The sequence below is a fragment of the Balaenoptera borealis genome (genome assembly GCF_965194805.1).
Source record: "Balaenoptera borealis genome assembly, chromosome: 4".
Lineage (NCBI taxonomy): Eukaryota > Metazoa > Chordata > Mammalia > Artiodactyla > Balaenopteridae > Balaenoptera > Balaenoptera borealis.
Window position 1 is genome coordinate 141643249 of NC_138861.1, and position 25734 is coordinate 141668982.

The following is a 25734-nucleotide window of genomic DNA, read 5'->3' on the forward strand; positions in this document are numbered from 1 at the left end:
TCTTTATTTCAAGCCCAGGAAAGAGCTACTACCCAGACATCACTGGATCATTTTTATAAGAAGGTAGATAGAATTGAATCCAGCAAAGAAACAGAACCTGTGCCATCAACATCAGGTGTGAGTGAAATTGCAGCCTGCCCCCATCTCCTATTGCTGTCGATCCTTCAGCTCTACCATCTCCCACCTCCTCTCCCTCCTCCAGTCAGTAACTATTCTTGCCTGTTCACTCAGTGCCAGCCCCTGTATGCCAGCTGTTGTACTGTCCTACTGTACTTTTCAAGGTACTGTAAGATTAAAAATGTTTTCTTTATTTTTTGTGTTTTTTTGTTTTTATGTATTGTTTGTGTGAAAAGTATTATAAACCTATTACAGTACAGTACTATATAGCCAATTGTGTTAATTGAGTACTTAGGCTAACTTTGTTGGACTTGCAAACAAATTGGACTTACGAACATGCTCTCAGAACGGAACTCTTTCATATGTAGGGGACTTACTCTATGCTCTAATTCTGCACCCAATTCCAGTGTGTGGGTTTTTTCCTGACACCAACTTGGTGTCCTACAATTCAACTCAATCTGACACTATCTACCTGGAGATAGCATTAGATTCCACAGGTTAAGGGCTCAGTCCCACAAGACTGCTCCCCACTTCAGATGCCAATCACAAGTCCAGGTGTGCTTCTGACCAACTGGCTATAAATCAGAGGTTCCCATAATCCCCTCCTTGGGTTCTATTAATTTGCCTGAGCAGCTCATAGAACTCCCTAAGCCAGTTTACTCACTAGATTACCAATTTTTTTTTAAAAGTATGATAAAGAATATGAATCCACAGCCTGATAAAGAGATATATAGGGCAAGGTCCTGAACAAAGAAGCTTCTGACCCTGTGGAATCTGGGGTCCAACATGGCAGCAGTGGATGAATTCTGGTCCACCAACCTGAAAGCTCTGCAAGTCCCATCCTTTTGGGTTTTTATGGTGGCTTCAAATCATAGGCATGATCAATTAAATCATTGATGATTGATTCAACTTCTAGCCTCTCTCTCCACCACAGAAATCAGTGGGTCTGAAAGTTCCAATCCTCTAATCACATGATTATTTCCACTAGCAACAGCTCCCATTTTTAGGTGCTCCTCAAATTTACATCATTATCAAAAGACACCTTGACTGCTCTCGGCTCTCATCACAGGAAATTCCAAGGGTTTAAGAGCTATGGACCAAGAATGGGAAAAAAACCCAAATATATATTTCTTATGACAAATCACAAGATCACATACACTGAAACAATCCAATGAACCCAACAATATAGTAAGAAACAGAGTGCAAAACCACATAATTATGACAGGATATAATATTCTTTAACTGGCTCTCTTTTCTAAGACTAAAATAAAATTCAAAGCAGTGAAGCTGAGTGTCTTGGATTTTTCTACCTGACAGACTCACTCTAAATGTATTTCTAAATCTACTGAATTTTAGTCACATATTCATGAAGATGAAAAATAGGAAACATTGGGAGCTAGGACCACCTTCTTTTGTCCAGAATCTTGAATAATTCCTTTTTACTGCTTACTGCCTCGTTTAATAATAAAATCTAAATGGTCATACCTGCCATACAGTTTTTGAAACTGTGCCAATCTTAGTGTTATAGCTAACTCAGTAGAAATATGAGTGTTATTTGTTTTCTTCTCTGAAATTTACAAATGTGTCCCACAAAGATGCATTATATTCACAACGAGCAAAAAGATGTCCTTGAAATAAAATCAGAGTCATCATCTACATCTGACGTTTCATTGGATCACCTTGTGTAGGTGCATTGTAAATAAAGAATGTGTAAAATTTCTTTAACAGGTTAAATAGCCATAAAAATCTAACTTCGGAGACCTACCTCTAACAGAGTCCAGTTTTTTTTTTTTTAAACCAGTATAAGGATCAATTATTTGTGGAAAATTTCTTTCCTCTGAACATTCTAGAAACTTCTATCAAGTGACTGCTAGCTTTGTGTTGTTGGTTTTTTTTTTTTTTTAAATGCAACATGAAACCCAAGTTCCTTGAGATGTCATCTCAGTTGCCTTTCATAGATCATACTACTTGGCAATTGTCCCCCCGAACAGGTGGGCAGTGTGTGCTACTGACATACTGAGTGACTTGTGTTCTCTAATGAGAATAAATCCAAAGAATAGCATTAGACTTATTCCAGTATTTCAGCTATTAAATTCATATGCTTCAAATGAGCATGACTTTCTATACTAGTTCAACTTAAATAGTTTATTCTTTCTTTTGGAGAAATAACTCAGATTAGCAACCTCCTTATTTTGTTTGAGTTAGACCTAAATAGGACAAACATGAGTAAAACTAGCTAATTCTGTTTAAATATCTATCTATCCTGTGAAAATGGATGCTAAAGATTATACATTTCCAGATAGTTTATGTGACAAGTGTGCTTTAGTAAAAATTAGCAGTGTTACCAGAATTTTTCTTTTTTCTTTAATTTAAAGGTATTACAAAGACTACAAAATCAATGTTTTAAAAACCACACTTTTAAGCCACTTACACCATTACCTGTTTAAATACATGAAAGTTTTGTAAACCAGAAAACCAGGGATTATCTTTGGCACTTCCTTTTTCCTTAACTCTTCCAATCTCTTGCCAAGCTCTGCCTAATCTCCCTCATAAATATACATGCAATTTTAATTTCCCGCTTTCAGAAAAGTACTAATCTATTTCCCCACATGCTCTTCTGCTCCCTCCACACTCTGTTCCACATTGCTTCTAATCATTTTAAAATGAAAATTTAATGGTATAATTATGTCCATCCTTTACATGAAAACCTTTGATGGTGTCACACAAAAGGCTCTGAATAATAAAAATCCCATGTTACAATGCTCACCTGTCATAGCTCCGTGCTCTCTGCAATTTTCTCTGAATACATTGAACTTTCCCTGTTTTCTTCCACTCTAGGGTCTTCCAGTATGGTGGAATGAATGCCATCCTCCCTGATACACAGTGTCCTACAACACACACACACACACACACACACACACACACGTGTGCGCGCGTGCGCGCACGCGCAAAGAAATTCTGCTTAACTTTCAAATCTCTTTTCAAAGAAAAAGATTTTCTGATTCACACACCCAACAGCTGCCACTTTGAATCAGTTCAGATCCTGCTGCTTTTCCCTTTCATGATTCAATGTACTTTTTTTTCCAGCTCTAATCGTAATTTTTAATTATGTATTTGATATTACCCCCTGCTGAATATTGTATCCCCCAGAGAAAAATTAATGAATAGTTGGATGAATAGTTGTGTTTATTATAGATATACAGAAATATTTAAGATATGATGAAAATGTTCAAATGAAGACAAAAGACCATTTTACTCTTTATTGTAATCATGAAATTTTAATTATTTACCACTACTAGCAATTTTAAAATACTTAGAGTAATGCCTCACAAGATATATACAAAGAAGCTAAAATTAATCGTAGACCGAAATGTAAAGCCTAAAACTTCTAGAAAAAAATGGGAGATGTTAAATAAAGATTATTCAGATATGACAAAAAAACAAAATCAACAGAAATTTTAAAAAATGACAAATCGGATTTAAGAAACATTTAAAACATCCATTCTCCAAAAGAAATTATTAAAGGAATGAAAAGTCACAATGTAAGAGAAAATATTTGCAAAGCAAACCTTTTAGAATGGCTAAAATTAAAACCTGCAACAATACCCAGTGTGGGTGAGGATGTGAAGGAACTGGAACTCTGATACACTGCTGGTGGAAATGTAAAATCATATGTCCACTTTGGAAATCATGCTGTCTGTTTTGTAAAAGGTTACACATTCACTTATGGTCCAAGAATCCCACCCCTAGGTATTTAGCCAAGTTAATCCCAAGCCTACCAGCACCAAGCTCAAATCCATACACATCTAATTGATTTAAATGTAGTCCAAATAGACATATTTTTAGCCATTTAGACCAGAACTACTTTTCAAACCCTGCAAACTGCACCCAACATTTGCTAACAACCATAGACAAGACAAACGCTGTAGCTATAAGACTTCAAACTTCTGCTGCCTTATGGAGCTCTCTGACCCAGAGACTCCCCACCTTGCAGCTGAGACAAGTCAGACTCCTCGCTGGTTTCCCTTCTTCCCCAAAAGGTCCCTTGCTCTACTCCCCTTCTGGGTGGTGGCCCTGTGCGCCTTTATGGAAGGTGTCTTTCTGGGAGGGACTTCCACTCCTAAGTAACCCTGTCCACGTGTTGCCCAATAAAGCTTGTGTGTTACTGCTTCTCATGATTCTGTCTCTTCCTTGATTAAGCCAAAATTCTGATTCTGGTAGGCTTTGGGATAACAGTGCTAGCCTGTTTTGTAAAAGTAAATAGCATGGGGGCCATTTTAGGCCAATACACAGGGGCCAATTTTGGCCCACTTATATAACAACAATAATCTAGCAGCATAAGTGACCAGCAATAAGAAAAGAGCAACTTTGGTGAAAAGTTAGCAATCTTGACCAAATGTTCAATTACTTCTTATTGCTTTTTTCCCTCATTTTTATTAATTTCCTTTTCTCTTTCAATAATTCAAATGTAGTTTATAGATGGAAATAACGTTATTTTCTGTGTGATTTGATATTTACTAGTACTAAATATTTTATCACAACTTTCAAGCATCTCTTGCAGTTAGGAGTGGCTATGGAACTAATTTCCAGCTAATGGAAGTTGAGGGAAAGGATGTATACTCTTTCTAGGCATTTGAAAAATTCACGTAAATTAGAAAAAAACTCTATAAAACTACTGATATTGGTGTTTCTTTTATTATAGAAGGTAATTTTACCTTATTTAAAGCAACACTGGAGAATAAAAGAAAAATTTATAATATTTTAGGCTAATTCTTATACAACTTTGATGTATTCCATTTTAAATCTTATACTAATTTATTGAGTATATATGCATTGATTCTCCATCATGTGCCATGACCAGGGTGATAGAGTATTAAAAATGACAGGTTTGATTCTCAGTAAAATTGGGACGTCTAGTGGGATTACAAAATAGAAGAGATTCATACAGACTAGTCCTGAGCATGGCTAGAAGACAGAATTAAATTTCTCATGCATGTGACTCAGAATCCCATGACACCTGCTCTTGTTTGACCTCTTCATAAGCCCCAAATTTATAAGTTCCCTCTGACAGATTCCTTGAAGAGAAAGAGTTGCAATCCTGTTTATGGATGGACCTGTGTAATACGCAGACACCAGCCAAAGCTAGATAGCTGCTGCCTTACAAACTCATTTTCTAAAGTTCAGAACATAAGACGTAAGTTTGGTTGTCCATTTCTTATGAAAAGACAGATGGTCTAAATTATGGATCTACATCGCCTCATAGACATTGGGTAGCAGCTGGCACAATTTGGAAAGATTTAAGTTCAATAATATTGGAAAATCAGTCCTAGGAAATCTAGAGAAGAAGTATATGGATGGTCCCCTTAGGAGAAGGTGAAAATGTTTGTGTACCACATAAATGCCAATCAGAAGATTTTGACATTGAAGGAGGCTTTCAATAATTGGTTGTTGAACAAAGTCTCCATGGCAACTGACAAAACAACATGGTCTTCCCTTCACCATGATTTGACTATGACCATTGCTGTGAACACAGCTTTCCAATAGCAGAGGTCAATGCTGATCCCCCGACATAGTACAAATTCCGGAATATCCAGCCAACAGTGTGGTGACTGGCTAATTTCATTGGATCTCTCCCATCACAGAGGGTCAGCAACTTTGTCCTCACAGGGAAAGAAAATATTTCGGGTCTAGATTGCCTTCAATGCCAGTGTTGACATGATTGGACTTCAGTATTCTTTACCAGCACGATGGAATCCCACACAACATCAGCTCTGTGGTAAATGCTGCTGATTCCACACCTAATACCCTTTAGTGGGACAGTACACACAACCCAGTTATTGCAGTTGGCTGCTAACTCACAGCTCTCTCATTATCTGGAGAATCAGACTCAGCACTCAGTGATACATTAATACAAAGTACAATGGACCACTCTCTTGCCTCAAGATGGAACAAACTCTGTGGTTCTATTTTCACTCTAAACCTTCCCCATGTGATCAAACTGAAGTTATAACTCAGCGGAGACATCTTTGCTTAGCTTGCTTTTCCTCTAGGGCACCTGCCCTTTATCTTTTTCTTGAGTAATTTGCTTTGTAAATAAATTTTACAAGAATCTTCATTTCAGATTCAACTGCTAGGCATTCATACAGGCCCTATTTTGTAGAAAAGGAATTGTGACAATTGGTTCCTACACAAATAAGTTACTATTTTTGCCCTGAGTCGCATCATCCAGAAGCAGCTGGCTTGATTAAATGATAGGACAGCAAGCTATAATAAGCGTTGTGGCACCTGCTTGGAGGACATATCTGCAAGATTTTTCTACATTTTTCTACAAGATTTGGCATATTCTTGAAACCAGAGCCAATATATGGCGTAGTCCTTCCTGTAGCCCAAATTCATAGACATGAGAACAAAGGGTAAGAAAGAGGAATCACCCCTTCACTATTATACCTAATAACCCATTTGAAGAATGTTTGCTTCTTATCTCTGCTCCCTTATGCTGGGTGAATTTAGAATTCCTGAGAAAGGAGTCCTTCAAAAAGAAAAGTGGTCATGGATTTGATCAGTTGGAAGCATGAACTTTCTACTGGCCATTTTGACTTTCTTGTAAAACTAAACCGGAAGAGAAAGGGGATTATTCTTCTGATTGGTACAATTTAATTTTATAAATCTGGTTTGGTTTACCTCTCATAAGATTTGAGAAAAATATTTGAGTAAAAATTTCTTTGGTCTGACTTTACATCTCTGCTGGTTTTGTGTAAGCATTGGACTCTGCAAATCTTCAGGCAGAGACAGTTACTTTAAAACTGTATTGAAATTATGTATATCTCACTCTTCTCTGCTCAATAACAATATTATTAAGAATATGTCCAGTAGATAAAAATTGATGTCATGAGTCTTGCCATGTTTTTAGTTTTTAAAATTGCATATAATTTTTGCTTTGAATACATGTGCATATAGTACATCTAAATTTAATTTATGTATAGATATGTACATATGTGTGGTTCATTGAACATTAGCAAGAATTGAATTTTGTGATTTTGGTGTTTACAGAAAATTAAATATTCTTAAAAAGTAATTTCCTGCTGTAAGTTAAATATCAGTCAGCACAATCATGAATGGTAATTCATATATGCAGCTACCACTGATTTTCTAATTCCTCTATTTAGTTTTCCACTGGTTTGTTGAATCAATTTATGACCAGTATGAAGAGAAATGTTAATTACGTAGGAACCATACCTATTGCATGAAGAAAGTGTAAACACGAATATTAACAGCGTATATAGTGGAAAGAGCATTAGTTTGAGGTCCATAGCAGGTCATTCAGACCCAGTCCACTGCTACCATTACAATAAAACAACCATCATACCTTGACCAAGTCACGTAACCTGCCTGGAGTGACAAAATCAGATGTACTGAGCCTTATAAGTGGAGGAGTTAATGGGTTTTTGGGTAGTAAAATATGAGAACAATGGTTTTACTCCTATATCTGCTACTAACTAGCAATATGTCATTCCATTTCTTTAAATGAGAAAAGAAAAGTAGGAAGGATATTTACTAAAATATATTGTGACTCAGTTTTTTGATCTTGTAAACTGTTAATAGTGTTTATTAACCAGCAAATTATATTGGTCTAATCCAATTTAATATACTATATATTTTTTTTCATTTTGATGGTATTGAAATTTAGTTCTTTATCAAACCTATGATAATATTTAGGTAAAAACTTGGCTCAGTTGATATATGTATATTTCCAAGATATAAAATTGCACATGAGCTTATTAAACAGTGATGTTTATGCAAACAGTAACATTTTGAGTAGAATTTTTAGATGTTCTTTTTCTGATACAATAGGTTCATATATGCCCAGATCTTGCACAGGGAGCTAGCATCATCTCACCATTATAAAATAAAATATAATCATGTTTTTGGCTTCATTTTGAATGAAATAACTTCTACAGATTTCTAACGTAACTGTCAATTGATATTTTCTTAAAGTTGGTTATTTTTAACTGATGACACATTTGATTATTTTAAATCACTTTTACAAACAAACACATACAAAAGGGAAAAATACATCATAACATTTTTATTTCCTTCATATTCTTCTCTTCTCATCTTACTGGCCTCTCATTTCTACAGAAATTAAAAGTAACTGAATTCTTCTGATCACTTTTCAAAGACTCATTGTGCCCATAACTAAGGCAGGATCCCAGCAGCTTCCTGAAAAGAGGACTTGATGTTAAAGAAATTTCAGAGAGGTGTAAATTAGCTTTGCTTTTCACTCGGCAACTGACAGATGGCAATATTTTGAAGAAGGTAAAATAGAAAAGGGATTAGCTGTTTGTACCTCAAACTTTTCTCCATGCTGCAGTTCCAGAATCCAATATTGATGCCCTCTAATCCTGAGAGTACTCTGGAAGAAACAAACCCCCCAAATGATTATTTCTTCTGTATTATCTGAGATTTCCTCAGAATCTCTGAAAAACTCAAGTTGGTCTCAACTACAAAGACTCAGCACAGGTATATATTTAGGTAGGAGTCAGGGTAGGTCAAAGGGGAAGTTACTAGATTTGTCTTGTTTGACTTTCTTGATTAAAATAAATAAATAAATGGAGAGAATTTAAACCAGGCAGAAATTCTCTAGTTTGTCGTAGTCCTCTTGACTCCTTCTTGTTTTGTATCTGACACTTCCGAGAATAGTGCCCAGTGCATGGAAGTTGCTCAATAAATATTTGTTAAAGAAATGATTGATATTTCTTTCCTGTAAGACATTTATGTTTGTGACCCATGAATTTTATGTTTCCAAAATTGGGTAATGCTGTAAATATGCCCGGCGTTTAACAAAGACATTCAGAAGTTCAATACATAATTTCAAATGAATAAAGAAAGAGCAGAATCACACATTTTGCAATTAAACTTGAGAAATGGACTATATATGATTTCTTGTTCATAATCCTACTTCTGAAACCAATCAAGACTCCTCTAAATTAATCTTGTAGTCTTTCATAATGTTTTCTCCCTATTCTCTAAACTCTAATTCTGGTTACTTTTAAATATTAATACAACTTAAGTATTCAGACTGATATTAATATTTTACAGTGTTCACATCATAATCACCCCTTCATTAATGTGTCTTCACAGACATGGTGTTCTCTCTCCCATAAACCAATTTATTCCCAGTTTGCCTTCAAAACAGTGTTTAATATTTTCTCCTGGAAGCTCTGATTATTCTAGCCAATTGACAATGGATTAGCAGTTGGACCATGTACCTCACAATGCATTAAGAAAATATATGTTGTATTGTCATGTGTTTTTGCCAATTCTTCCATGTGTCTTGTTTCTTTATTAATTGTTCTCTAAATGGAGATTAGGCTGGAAGATCAGACTGCAAAAGTTAGGTGAGGCCAGGCATAAAGTGCTTTTTGAGGAGTTTGCATTTTATGATATGGGCAGCAGTAATCATACAATTTTATAAATGCTGAGTTTGGGGGATAAGACATGGACATCATGATGCTGCTGGCAGGTAAAATGTAAATTCTTTATGTTCAGGGGTTCTGTAGTAATTCTTTAGGTCCTTCAGCTTTCATTTCCTCTCAGGACACTCAAAAGACACTAAACAGAAATGTAGTGACAGATTGATGTTTGGAGGTTTGCTGTCATTATGAAGGTGATTATGAAATCAATTTCCTTCATATAGCAAGCTGGATATTTTTACAAAGCATTGAAGAGGTAAAGGTATGAATGACATAAGAATGACCATATAAAAACTAGTTTTATTTTTTAGAAAAATATGTCATTTCAATTTGATTACTTATATTTTGAAATATCTTAGTGTCTTACTAATCAATAAAGACACCTCATATTAATCTAAAAATTATAATATTAATACACTTTTAGGATTCCACATGATATGTCAACTGGACTATTTCATTTTTTTACTAAGTTTTAATTAGGTCATATTTTACTCCTCGAATTTTTAGTTTAATTTGAAACATTTTTAGATCATCTTTAAAAATGACCTCTGGGGCTTCCCTGGTGGTGCAGTGGTTGGGAGTCTGCCTGCCAATGCAGGGGACACGGGTTCGAGCCCTGGTCTGGGGAGATCCCACATGCCGTGGAGCGCCTGGGCCCGTGAGCCACAACTACTGAGCCTGCGCGTCTGGAGCCTGTGCTCCGCAACGAGAGAGGCCTCGATAGTGAGAGGCCCGCGCACCGCGATGAAGAGTGGCCCCCGCTCGCCGCAACTAGAGAAAAGTCCTCGCATAGCAACGAAGACCCAACACAGCCATAAATAAATTTAAAAAAAAAAATCTAAAAAAAAAAAATGACCTCTGTAATTAAAAAATATTTTAAACTTTAGGGCAACTGAGAAGCATTCCTTATGTAGAAAGAAACAAATTCAACTCTATTTCCCTCTTATGTATTATTATATTACAGTTTATTATTACATTAATATTTTATTCATACTAAACATTAACTCTAATGGAAATTAGCTTACTATTTATTATTTCCTGGTAGTAAAGAGATGCATCAGAACATTTACTGAACTTTACTGCTCATTAGATTACGGTTTCATTATATTCTCTAAATTATCTAAATAGTCCAGACTTCATTTCAGTTACTGGAATAAAATGACAACAAAACTGAAAATGTATTTTTAGAAATGTGATTCATGTCTAGTAATTTTGCAGGAATGCTTAAAAATTAACAGTACAAAATTAAAATTGGTTGATATGACTAAGATCTTTGCTATGATTAGAGTCCCATCCCAAGATTTTTATATATTCTAAACCAATTTATGCATATTCATAGTTCAGTCTCAGAAAATACCATATGCATATAATGATTCAGGCTTTATGTTGTTCTAAAGGGATTTTTCATTGACTCAAAATTTGAACCTAATTTTCAGTTAGGATTTCAACAGCAATATTTCAGATCTCTTCAAAACTATACAAAGAGCATTTCTGAACATTGATAACCATCATTTTGAACACCTCCTAAGATAAACCGTTCCATCTTCAGTATGTCTTGATTGTCAAAAAATTATATTTATATTAAAATTTGTATAAATTAATTGACAATCTATTTTATTATTAAATAAGAGTTGGACTGATGGGACAGAGGAAGAGTGAGAGTTAAATTCTAACTGAATTCTGTATGTATGTTTTTGCAACATGTTTACGTGCTGTGAATGAAATGAATGACTAGTTAGAAGGATCACTGCTCTTTCTTTGGTTCAGTATTTGTACCCCAACAGGTATCAGACTGAGAACTTGAACATGAAGGTAAAATAGTGTGGATACAATGAGTTCCCAAATTGATATTCTTTCCCTCTTTTTTTCTTTCTTTCTTTCCTTTTTTCTTTTTTCTTTTTTGAAGTTTTGTTTTTTCTTTTTTGAAGTTTTAAATCCAACTTGACATTTTTTAGAAGCCAAAAAATTACCCAAATATTACTATCCTACTAAGACATGAAAAATAGTGAGGATAAAATCTTTATAAAGTGCTTTTGGTACTTTTTACATATTCAGTATGGAGTCATTAAAGTTGTTCTATATGATCAACATAGTGCTACAGAAAATATGAGCAAAATAAGACATTCAGGGTATCTGTTAGTTTAGAAATAGGAAAATTATTTATAATATCACTGTTGTTGATCAGGCATGCAATGATGAGGGCCTGAACTAAAGTGGTGACAATAAGAATGAAGAATTATATATAATTCATGATGTAGTTGAATGAATAATTCAAGAGATAGTATGTATATATAGAATGCCTTATTAATTGTAGCTGGTGACCTAAAATATAGCATTATTTATTTTATAGGGGATGTCAGTGTTTCAAAATGGGGAGAATGAGAAAATGGATATATTAAAGTTGTAGGGAAGTCATTACAGAAACATGATATTTTGCAGGGTATAATTCACTCAACAATTAATATTTAGTGAATGTCTGAAAATAACTGTTGTGGTTGTGGTGATTGGACAGAATAGAATATGCATTGGATCTGGGATGACAAAAGATTAAAGTTCAAGATTCACCAGTCACTTCATTTTACTTTTCAGTTTGAGGTTTACTAACACTACCCTTTCCTCCAAATTATGCATGAGGAACACTCCAACATGAGGCAATAATTTAACATTGTTACCTAAACTTTCTACCCTTACTCCTGCTCTGAGAACACTGTCATAAGTCAGCCGACCATGTCCTAATTCAGGTCCATGGCCAGGAGACCTGCTTTTCGGTTAGAAGTTATCAATTCCCAACCTTGCCCACACACAAAGCATGGGGCATCTGATGACTTTCGATTAATTTCTAAATTACAAAACCAAATAGAATGATGGAAATCTCAGATTCCTTTGCATGTTGTACTTTGTCCACTTGGCATCTCATAATTTAAATATTGGTTAAATAACTGACCCTATGTCATCTTTCTATTGAATAGTTTAAAAAATATATTTGCTATTTTTATAGGTGATAAATGGAAGCTTCTTTGATGTTAGAATTTGCATTACTTTACTTCTATTGAGTATTTTTGAACATGCTTCAGAGTCACAGCACCTATAGTTAGCTTTTACACCAGGACAAGCTTTCCTGGCAGTTGCCCCACACACACACACACAAAAAAACTTAGATCAGATCCCAAATCATTAATTCTTTTTTCTCTCTGCCTGTATTACCATGGTAATAAAATTGCACACTTCTGTGGTAATTAACAATATGACAGAGCTCAGGGACGTCACTCGAATTTGCTGAATCTCAGTTCCCTCTCCTACTTTACAAAATAATATTAAGCATTAATGTGAAGTAAAGTATGTAAACACAATTTAAAAAGTGTGAATCACTATTAAAATGTGAGAAGAAACTTTATGAACAATAATAAGTCTTCCACAATTTGTACTTAACTAATAATTCTCAAAAAGCAAAGTACATGTAAAATGAACATGAAATGTCTTTATGCTCCAACCACAAAGATTATCTTCAATCAAGTTATGTCTAACACAGTAATTTTTACAAAGCAGCCGATTCTATACTTTGTTACACAATATAATATGATTTTCCTTTTATTCTCCATAAAAATCCTGCCCCTGAAGGGTTCACTTCCACGATTAGCTCCAATGGTTTGTTTCTGTAATAAAGCTCTGACAATTACTCAATATAAAACTGCTTTTTCCTTAAGGTACTATTATTGGTAATATAATTATTATAGTATATCTAGTAGAACGAAGACATAGATTTTGTTGTCACAGGGTTTATAGTTCACTTGGGGAGATAGAAAAACAAATAATCATTTATACTACAAATCAGATTGATTTAAATGTTTTAATAATGACAAACATTAAGAGTGATGAGAGCAAAGAGAGATTATTTAATTCCAAGAAGGAAAATAGACTGTTTCTCCTGGAAGAGGTGAAAACAGTTTTAAGGATGAGTAGAACAGAAATACTAAAAGTAGATATGGGGTGAAAGGTTATTTGACATGTAGGGTTCAGAATTCACTTTTTCAGCAAATATATATTGATTGTCTACCTATAACAGGTACTCAGTTATAAACTGGTGATGAAAACATAAATAATAAATGGCCCTTACCCAAAAGGAGAGAGAAAAATAGGACAGTAATTACAGTTCAGTGAACTAAGTGCTTTGATGAAGTATGTTACTGGTGACAGAAAACAAATATATCTATATGATATCAGGGGGTACATGGTGATTAAGTAAGAATCAAGCTGCATTTTTTGAAAAATGTTCGTTTATAGCTAGTTCAAAAAAGAGTGAAAGGGTCAAAGTAACAGCATGTATGGAAGATTGATGGGTTATGGGTTATGTGAAAAACAATAATTTTATATCACTGGAGCACATAGGGGGTATTAAAGTGTGGTGGATGATAAATTTGCTGCAGGTAAGCCTGCATTTTGTTTGCTAGGCCAAGATGTTTGAAGAACGTCTGTAAATCTGTGAGAAATGATGGAGTGATTTTGGTTTGGACATTACATTTTCAAGTTTGCATTTTATTCTTTTATTCAACCAATATTTATAGAATATTTATTATATCTTAATCACTGTTCTAGCACCGTGGTGTTTAAAAGAGGCAAAGTTGTTACTGTCGGGAACCATATAGAATACTGACACTGACAGCTACAGGAAGAATGGATTGAAAAAGGACAGCGCTGGAGATTGAGAGGTTAGTTACAAAATCTCTATAGTAAAATATTATAAAATTACAAAGCTTTTACCTAGGATAGCCACAGAGATAATGAGAAAGAGGAGACAGATTTGAGAGTCATAAGGGAAATATTAATTACATCTCTTAGTGCATTATTAGGTGTTGGAGGGGGTAGGTGAGTACAGAAAAATAATCTAGTAAACATCCCAGTTCTCTGGGCTTGCAAGTGATGAAAATTACTGTGATAATTAATTTTATGGGTCAGCTAGGCTAGACCATGAGATGCCCAGATATTTGGCTAAACGTTATTTCTCTATGTGTCTGTGGGGATGTTTCCAGACGAGATTAACATTTGAATCAGTAAATCGAGTATAACAAATTGCCTGCGCCAATATGAGTGGGCATATTATACAATCTGTTGAGGGAATGAATAGAACAAAAGGCAGAGTAAGGGAAAATTCACTCTCTCTACCTGATTGCTTGAGCTGGAACATCAGTCTTCTCCTGCCCTTGGATTGGAACTTACACCATTGGAGTCTGGTTCTCAGGCCTTTGGACCTGGACTAGAAATAACATCTTAACTGCTCCTGGTTCTCAGGCTTTGAGGCTCAGAGTGGAACTACACCACTGGCTTTCCTGGGTCTCCAGCTTGTAGCTGACAGATCAAGGGACAAACGGACATCATGTACCTTAAAGTTAAAGGATACAAAATATATCCTGTAGTATTCCTGCCAAACTGTATGACCTGTAATCATTAGGAGGCACCAGGCAAACTCAAATAAAGGGTATTTTCCATGTGCCCTTTAAAAATTTAGGGTCATAAAAGATAAGTCTGAGGAACTGAACATATGGTCTTGGGTTGGATATTATTCTTACACATTTTCTGTAACGCTGAAATTATATCAAACTAAAAACAATAATTAAAACAAACAAAAATATTGGGCAGTGGAAGAAAAACACAGAAAGAAATAAAGGAAAGAAAATTTCCAAGAAAGAACATGTAGATATTTGATTTGAAGAATGAGGGCATGAAGAGAGTTCTTCCTGGATCTTCTTTTTAAATATGATGAAATTAAGAATTCAAAGCCCCAAACTTTTGTCCTTGATACAGTTAGTGTATATCTAGATACATAACGTATAAAGAAAAAGTGCTACCAAGAGCAATGACATATGGTACTTTGCGTGCTGAAAAGCTGATCTTGGGAATTGAGCCAGTTTCTCCAAAAGTAAATTGGGCATTTTTTTCTCATCTGTAGTCTGTTTTTAAAGATTTCAACATTGCAGCAGAGTGATATAGACGGTATGTTAGTAAGTATGTACTAGTTAGTTTAAGCTTCAACTCTAGGGGCAATCAGTTGCTTTAATCAGAAAAACATATGACAGGGGTGATTAGCTGTTATTATATCAAAAAGACCCTAATCCAAAGGTAATCCATAACTAGATCAATAGTTGAATATTTGCTCATTAGCAAATTTGAAGTAAAAATGTGTTTTTATTAGTGAAAACATTGGTTTGTCAAATAACATGATGAATATTAAAAATGAGTTCTCAATTTAAATTCAGTAGGTTTGGAAAAGCTAAACTTTTTATTACTCATTAATAGTATTAAGAATCTAGGCAAGCCAGAAACTTGATCACTGAACAGACTTATATCCAGAAATTTGTTTTGAAGTATTTCTATTTTCCTGATGATAATCTTAAGGATAACCTTGCCTCTAGAATATTATTCTCTGCTTTTACAGACTTTTCATGTGATGTGATTCAGGTACTTAAAAGGACGGAGAACTGGGATTTTTGTCAAACTCCTAAAAAAGATTTTATGACATGATTTCTGTTTCCTCTGTAATAAGTGTTTGTTGTCTTTTATATGTGGGACAATGCTTGTTCTGAGATTTGCTTTTATTTTAACATGGTAGTAAATGTGTGAGGTAGTTAACTCCTATTTATATCAAACATCTTTGGAAACTACCAAAAAGAATGTAGGAGATGAGCTCTATTAAATGGGCCTTGGTCAGTTAGCAACATATATCTTGAGGGAAAAAACAAAACTTCGTTGCTGATCTGGGTACATATGAAAGTTTAGAGAACATCCCAGAATAATATTTGAATCTATGGCATGGTGGACAGAAAGGAAACAAGAGATATATAGAAAAATAACTCCTAAGCTAAAGTTAAAAACAAGCAAATCACAACCTCTTCAGTCCATTTGTAAGTTTCAACTGATTTAAACAATTAGTTTCAGACAATTTAAAAGGCAGTGTAGATGGAAGAGGAGGCTAAAAAAGAAACAGAGTGATCTGCTTCTTTGTTAAGATGTAGCCAACTCTTCAATAGGGCAAGTCAGAAAAGAAAAAGCATGTGGAAATCACTGCTAAGGACAGTCTTGGTCGGATCAGCAGAAGTAACTGTTAAATCACTGCAGGGGACAGCTTTAGGGTTCTCTCTACTTATTTGCTTCTATGCCAGAGCAGAGAATGATCCTCAGGGAGAGTATTCATGAGAAAGATTTCAGAGAAAATGGGCTGAAGTCCATGTGGCCTATTGACCCTAGTCTTTAACCTCACTCAAACCATCCTTCAACAAATAGCCAGCCCCAAAAAAGTAACCCTGCATTTCAGAGGTGAAAAAAATTTACAAAGCAACCAGCATAGAATTTGTGAAAAGATACTTAAAGAAAAGAGAGGAAAGGAATATAAAAAGGGAAAGGAGGAAAGGGGATAAAAGATGCACACCTCCCAAAATTACATATCAGAAAAGCTATTTTACAAATTTGTGGGTAAATGTTGTAAGAAATCAATGAAATTAAAGAAAATATGGTTTGTCTGAAATAAAAATTCAAAGAAAATATGCAAAGGTAAATATAAAAATGCTGGTAGAAGAGTTCAGAAAATAAGGGAAGAGAACATAAAATAACCATAGAAATGATGTTCATTTAGACGAAGCAAAAAAGAAAAACAAGCACAACTCTAAACAGTCAAGAGCATGGAAGGTAGGTCTGAAAAAACACAGAAATAAGAAATGGAAATCAACAGAGCTAGAAACGACTAGAGAAAATAAATATGGATGACAGAAAATCCAAAGCTAACACAGCTGTAATTGGTATCCTTCAAGAAGAAACAGAAGAGTTGAAACAGAAACACATTTGAAAGCAAAATAATGAAATTAACAATTTCCTAAAATGGAAACATACCTGCCCCTGCTTTACATGCTCCCAAAGACAAAAATTTCAAAGGAACTGTAAAGGGAGTACTGTTTGGAGGGGACGGGTCCCAAGACCACAGTTAAGTTTAATGACTCACTGGAAGGACTCAGAGAACTAAGAAAAGCTGTGGTATTCATGGTTATAGTTTATTACAGTGAAAGAATACTGGCTAAAATCAGCAGAGGAAAGAAGCTTCTAGGGCAGAATTCAGGAGACACCAGGGAATGCTTCCAGTTTCCCTCTCCTGTTGGATTTTTGCAGATAGCACTCACTTCTCCCAGTAATATACTATATGTGTGGCAACATGTGTGATACCATATATGGAATATTGCCAACCAGCAAAGCTCATTCACCTAAGCCTTGGTGTCCAGGACTTTTATTAGGGGTCATTTACATGAGTATGTTAACTGGCATGGCTGACATTTAAACTCCCACCCCTCCAGAAGTCAAGCAGCTACCTACAGTCCCAGGCCCCCACCATAAATCACATTATTAACATAGTCAATGTGGCATGGTCCAAGGCCCTCAGATACAGATACTCTTATCAGACAAGATATTCCAAGGGCTTAGAGGTTATCTCCTAGGAGCCAGACAAGGGCCAAATTTTGTTTGGAACATACGGGGTGTGGACTACCTTGACTTTCCAAATTAACCCTTTATTGTTCAGGGGGAATCAGCCTGACCTTAGATGTCCACATGGGGTGAGTAGATTGCGATGATGTGTCTAAAGAATATTCAAAGAAAGTAAGTGGCAATTAAGAATATTCAAACAAACTAATTCTCAAGTATGAAGATTTATCTTTAGACATGAGATAAATCAGTAAACACAGCACCCTTGAGTCCTTTTCAAAACAATTATGGTAATTATGGTTTAAAATTTTTAAATGTAATAAATAATGATATTACAGAAAAGAACAAACCAAAAATAGGATAGTGGAAGGCGAAGTAATAAATTAGGTGATAAATTCACTGTTCTTTCATGGCTGATGATCAATGATTAAGGAATTCAACATCATGCAACCATTTAAGTCTGATAAATCTAATAATAGAAGCTTGAGTATTACTTAAAGATGTAGATGTTAACATTAGTCATAATAACCTAAAGAAAAAAATCTAAATTTTTAATTTTCAGCAGGAAAAAAATCACACAGACACAATGCATGCATGTTTAGTAGTAGTGGAGGCTATAGTAAGAGAGAGAAAGCAAAGGCACATCCAAAGCAAAAAGCATATTATAAGGTAGAACTAACTCAAAACATCGTATTAATAAACATAAAAATGATAGACATGATCTTAAAGAAAATGGCATACCAGAAAATACAAATAAAAATAGAGAAGTTTGAAAACAAGGGAAAATTTTTAAACAGAATGAAAAAGAGAATTAAATAATGAAACAAATTATTTTTAAAAGAAAAACAAAATTTTGTGTAGTAAAAAACAGAATCAAAATTGATCAAACACTACCTATAGAGATTATATTGGAGAAAATAACAAACTCATAATGATGTTGAAATTTTAACTTGTCACTAAACCTATACAAAGCAAATAAACAGCAAGAAATATGGACACAGACTAAGGACCCAAATAATATGGAGGCAATTTATTAGATACATATTAAACTCTGGTCCTTGAAAACAGACACTACAACATATTTTCAAGACTAAATGCAAAATTTATAATAAATGATTAAATATTAAGTCACAAAGTGACTGTCAATAGATTTCAAAACATAGAAGTGGTACAGATGAAAATCTGCATGAAAAATGGAAAAAGGTACCATTTATAATCTTGTTTGGAAATTCTTTCTAAACCAGACACAAACCCCAGAAACTATAAAGGAAAACACAGATAAACTTCACTACAGAATTTTTTTGGCAGAGAAAATATGCCAAAAATAGATTGAAAACAAAAACCAAAAAAAGGAAATGTGCATTCACAACAAATATGACAGCATAAGTTCTAATGATGTTACTATAAGAAGAAAATATAAAATCAAGAACTATGAATGGCTATTACATATGTATATAAAGATGCTCAAATTTATTGAATATAACTGAAGATTGAAATAATAACAGTAAGATATTTTTTACCTTAGCAGCTTGAGAAATATCACCTTATATCCTAAATTATACCATACTCATATATCAATATTCTCTGCAGTTATAAAAATCCAGAAGTTTTATCATTATATTTTACATGAAAATAGTTCAGTTAGATGTTATATAAAAGGACCAGCTTATTTTATATATTTTATACATTACTTGGTATAAATAATGGAGTCAAACAAAGGTGTGTGTGTGTGTCTGTGTGTGTGTGTGTGTGTGTGTTTAGAAATTTTCTGGAAGGACATGCAAAAAGCTGTGAACAGTGATTATCTCTTAGGTTAGAAATGGTCTTAAGAGTAACACCTCTCATTTTATAAACTTGTAGACAGTTTGGATTTTTGCACACCTTTTTAAGTAGTCAAAAGTGCAAATAAAATATAGCATGTTTTGTGACCAGCAGTGTCTAAAGCAAAGGTTTGAAAAATTCTTTGGACTTTTTATCTCCGGTGTTTTATGTGTCCTTCTGGATTACAGAGGGGAGTTTCTTTAGTGTGATGAAAAGAAAAGCCAGATATCTGTGGTCTGAGAAATGAATGAGAGGTAAGAAAGTAATGTCATCAGTGTAGATTACTCTTTAAAAAAAATTAAGTTTGCTGCTTACTATCCTCAGTCCCTTTTCTGTTTCAAGTGTATGTTTTTATCTCCCCTTGATTTTTAGTGTTTCCAATACCTAAAGGAGAAATGTTTTTGTATTTTTAATAAAAAGTTAATCCTATTGTGCAGAAAATGTGATCAACTCAGCAAGTCCAGGTTGTGCACACACTGCACGTTAAAGGCTTGTCTCCTGCATGATTCCTGGGAGGTAACATCTAAGTCCTTAGAGTATCCTGTCTGTTCAGAGTATCTTTGTTACCTGGGGAATCTGGGCAACAGAGAGAGTTCTTGGTAACAGTGTGATTGATGGTGGTAGGCTTGGGCCATGTGTTATCAGCTTGATCTCTGGAAGGGCTGCAGAATAAAGGTCAGCAGGAAACCATGCCTATGTCACTGGACCCCAATAAAAACCCTAGACATCTAGGCTCAGGTGAGCTTCACTTGTTGGCAATGCTCTGTGTATTGTTGCCACACATCATGGCTAGGAGAAATAAATCCTGTCTGCACAATTGCACTGGGAGAGGGCTCCAGGAATCTTACATCTTGTGTCTCCTGGACTTTGCCCTATGTACCTCATCCCTTTGATATTTTATTCTATATCCTGTCACTGTAACAAACCATGACCATGATATAACAGTTTTTCTGAGTTTTGTGAGTCCTTCTAGCAAATCACTGACCTGAGGGTGATTGGTTACCCCCAAACCGTACCTATATAGTCAAGAAAGTATATGGACTCTCCAAAACGTTGGTTCTCTCTACTGAACTCTTCTCATTAATAATATGAAAGAATGGCTTAAGTTTGACTATTTGCTGAATTTTTAAATTACTGAAACCTAAAACACACACACACACACACACACACACACACACACACACACCTTTTAAGAAGAAGTGGGGCTTCCCTGGTGGCACAGTGGTTAAGCATCCGCCTGCCAATGCAGGGGACACGGGTTCGAGCCCTGGTCCGGAAAGATCCCACGTGCTGTGGAGCAACTAATCCCCTCTGCCACAACTACTGAGCCTGCACTCTAGACCCCGCAAGCCACAACTACTGAGCCTGCGAGCCACAACTACTGAAGCCCGCGCGCCTAGAGCCCATGCTCCGCAACAAGGGAAGCCACCACAATGAGAAGCCTGCGCACCTCAACGAAGAGTAGCCCTCGCTCGCTGCAACTAGAGAAAGCCAGCAAGCAGCAATGAAGACCCAACGCAGCCAAAAATAAATAAAATTAATTAATTAATTTTTTAAAAAAAAGAACAGTGGATAAAACTCAATTCAGATGTTATGGATAGGAAACAAAAAACAAACATAATAGAAATGGAAATACTTAAGAAATAATACCAGAAGCCCAAAAATCAAAAGGAGAAAATCGTGACACATTTATTATTAAAGAGTAAAATAAATTAATACTGAAAAAGTTAAGAAAAAAAGAAAAGACAAAGTGTTTTGAAGGGATTACTTGAAGAATGGATAGCTGCATTAAAATATACATAGAAAAGTGGAGTAAATCTTGACATATAAACTAATAGTGAAAAAGTATTTAGAGTTTACTTTTAAGAATTCAACTTTTTGTGATAAATATTTTGGTTTGTTAAGAGTTTGTTGTTTGCTATATTTCTAGTTTCCAGTATGTTGTCAGTAAATGTTCTTTGAGTATTTGCTGAATCAAACTAGTGAAACCATTTATAAAAGAAATTCAATTGTTATTTTATGCAATTTTCATAGTTTCTTCTAATTTTTTTTAACTGAGGGTCTCCTTACCAGGACATAGAAATAACTTGAAAGATTATTTCTTCGAAAAACCAAATCACAGCTCCCTCACCACATTTAGGTCCCATGACTGACTTTGACCCCATATTCCAAAAGTCTTCCTCATCATTATTGAAAGTTTTCTCAGGGACCTTGCAATTTGACTCCTATTTGACTTCTCCTTTATCTCATGTTTATTCAATATAACTGCATGTAGCTGAAATCTAAACTGGGGGCAATGTTCTGGTTATTTGTTACTTGGATAGTTAGTTTCATGAAAATTACTTGAGGCATGGTGTTTCTCCTAACCCCACATTGTTCAGCTTCTCAGCTTATATTGTACTTAGGGAATAGTGCTCCTTCAATACAATCTGATATGAAAACTAATAATATGAAAGAATGGCTAATATGAAAGGTGGCATAATGTAGTGGGAGAAGAACTGCTCTAATAGCCAAAGAACAGGATTCATTTCTAATTTTGTTACTAATCAGTATAGTGGAACTAAAAGGCCACTGTTTTCTTATCTATAACACACACATACACACACACACACACACATGCATGGCACCAGCTCTATTGATATAACTGGGTTATTCTGAGGATGACGTGTCTATACATGAGGAAGCACTCATCATCTATGAAAAATAAGTTAACAGGTTTTAATTTTATATCAGTTTGTTCAGCTCCTTCTGTCTTTTCTTGTTTCTTGTACTGCTTTCTATCTGAATATCTCCCACTTATTTTTGCTTGTTCACATCATCCCGTGTCTTCAAGATCCAGCTCAGATGTGTTTAACTCCCTTGTAATTGGGCGTTCCTTCCTATATTTACTCCCCCAACCAATATGTCTAACTCATCTTTATAAATCCCTTAGGAATTTACAGCATAGAATTTTGCATATTATAAATGTGTCATAAATATTTGTTGACTTGAAGTAAATTAAAGTTAGATTAATATGAATTTTTCTGAAGATGCATTTCCATTTGGAAATAAATTGTTTAGCATCCATTATACACTCTTCAAAGAGCAATAAAGGGAATCACTTCTCTATGAGAAAAAAAAAAAAAAAAATCCCTAAAAGCTTTGGATGAATGGCTACTTTCTTTCTTCAAGAAAAAGACTGCAGGGATTTAATTATTATACCCCCAAAGATTTCAAACCTATATACCAAGTATTCTTCTTCAACTTAGTCATTTTTTGCCAACTCAAGAGGGCTTTATTGGAGGGATAGTAAAAACTTAAATCTGTTATTTTCCCATGATATTTTGATAATTTAGTGACTTAATATATTCTTTCCTCTAGACTACAATTTCTCAGTGTTCAAAATATTAAAGAAATTAACCTTGGTTACAATGCTATGATTTGAGGCCTCTAGTGATTTGTTACTTTGTATTGTTAGCGTTTGGGTGCTATGTTAATAGAGGGATTTGTTTTTCTCATTTAATGAAGTCTGTTTTATTTTAAACGATTTCTCAAGGACATAATTTTAACTCATGGGATTGCTAGGCAATTCACTTTTCTATGAGTAATTTCTAAATTGCTTTTTAAAATTTATTATGTGCAGGGGGGAAATGGTTTGAAAACTTTACAATAAATTTAATATATGCCAAAAGTATACTCTTGTGGGAGCAGATATGTCTGTTTTTAGCTGTGGTAGCAGTTCATTTTGAATCTTCGTGAATTTATAGGCATTATATCAGCTTCTATTATAACTTAACATACAAATAGGTATAAAAAACCTAAAAATATTAGCATATTAAATATAAAGAGAGAATCTAGAAAAATGCACTCATATAAATGAGTAGAAAGTAGAATATCTTATTTTATAATTAATATGATTATTATTAATGACCAGTATAAGAATATTGGAGTTGCTGTTAATCTAGCTAACAGATTGAACACCTATAGTAGATTTACTATGACCTGTTCTTAGTTTCTGGGGTTATGCAGAAAACTGATAACACTATAATATGGGAACTTTGTTTTGTACCAGAAGTATAGTAGATACACAATGTGTATAAGTTCTCAGTATGTGGTAAGTGGATATTTATGGAGCTGAGTATGCTGTGGCTTCCTGTTTCAGCCTGGAGGACAAGGAGAACCTAGAAACATGATAGGTTAAGATATTGGGAGGTCAGGGTTTCATCTGTAATGCCATGTTCATCTTGATTCTGTTATTTGGGAAACAAGTGATTTTCACTCATACGGAAAAATGCCCCTGTTGAGGAAACATCACCCACGTATCTGATTGCTACCCAGAATGGAAGTAAAATATTTTGGTTCACACAGTGCATTTACTGAAACAGACAAGGCTAACAATGTTTGAAAACAGATTGGTTCCACATATGCCAAACATTTGCTCCTACCTCATTAGGCTGATATCTCAATGCTAAAGGCCAGGTAAATATCATCTAAGGCCATGTATTTTGAAAACCTAGTTTTTATATTTTGTTTCAGAATCATTTAAAGTAACTGGAAATAAGAGGCCCCCAAAACAGACTTGCTTATACTTGATAAAACAACAGCTATAGCTGATTTGTATTAACAAATTTTACTTGTGTGTTAATATTTTTACGTTCAACCATGCTTCTTTGTGTATCCTGATCCTTTCTGTTTGTTTTTAGGGTCACATAATTAATGCAATGAGTGAGTGACACAACATTCCAAAAAAGGAAAAGAAATAAATCCAAGTGTATTTATTTATGTCTTGCAGTTTTGTGTATTTTCAGTGGTTCTTGAAAGCTATTAATGAAACAAATGAGAGATTAAAATTAAAATATAAATTCAGTGTGTCAATGTACGTAACTTTGAAAATGTGAGTCAGAGATAGGCTTTATTACAGGAATGTACAGAATAATTCATCCTCTAGTTAAAAAGAGAAGTAACTTGAAAACATTTTGAGACTATATTAATGAAGTTCCATAGAATTGAGGATCCATCCTTTCCATGCACAGATTGAGTCAACTCAAATGTTCCTAAATGTAGAACATAAATATAGGCAAGTTTGAGTCAATGTATGTCATTCTGCCCCAAAATATACAGAGTGTATTAATTTGTATGTATGTATCCTTATTCAGTTTACATAAATTGACAAAGCTTAACAAGTTCATAATGGTACTATTACACATAATAAATATGTGTAATTTTTCTAATAAAATTTAGAAAATGTCTTTAATGATCATTCCATACAAACATCTGTCCTCTGAAAACATCATAAATAAATATTCCAGACCAATGAAAAAGTAGATCACCTCACTTGAACAGACATAACTCTCTGTGTGATATGTTGTTTTTCAGCAGCAAAAAATCAATAAACATTGACCACTTATAATGTGTAAGGCAGTACTAAATGTTTTATGTAAATTATTTAATCAAATCTGTACTGCATGCTATGTGGATTCGTACATGGGAAAAGTGATGCTTGGAGAGGCCACATAATTTTTTCAAAGAAACACAACCTGCTGACGAGGTTGATTGGTCTGAGATCATCAATTCTATTTGAGTTATGTTTGTATTTTCTTGCATGATTCCCCAATGATATACTGAATCCAAAGCAATGTGAAATAGAGAAAAATACCTCATAACTGGATGCTGGTATTCTGTCACCACAATTAAACAAAAAACATAAAATTCATTTATCTTGAAATAAGATAGATTCTATTTTGAATCACAGTAGAAAGCATATTTTATTTGTCCACGACCATACTATATGGCCTAACATACTGTAGACATTAATACATATTTGTTTAATAATTATTAATTAATAATCTTAATCATTACCAAGAACTCTAAAATTCAGCATTCT

The 25734-nt window shown here is 34.4% G+C and overlaps 1 long non-coding RNA gene across 1 annotated transcript in view; it reads left to right on the top strand.

The window, feature by feature from the left end:
• LOC309627682 overlaps positions 1 to 25734 on the top strand; it is a 478350-nt gene that overhangs the window by 253223 nt on the left and 199393 nt on the right. The window contains exon 4 of the long non-coding RNA XR_014243908.1: positions 14184 to 14296. This is a non-coding gene — a long non-coding RNA (uncharacterized lncRNA). The remainder of the gene's footprint in view (positions 1 to 14183; positions 14297 to 25734) is intronic.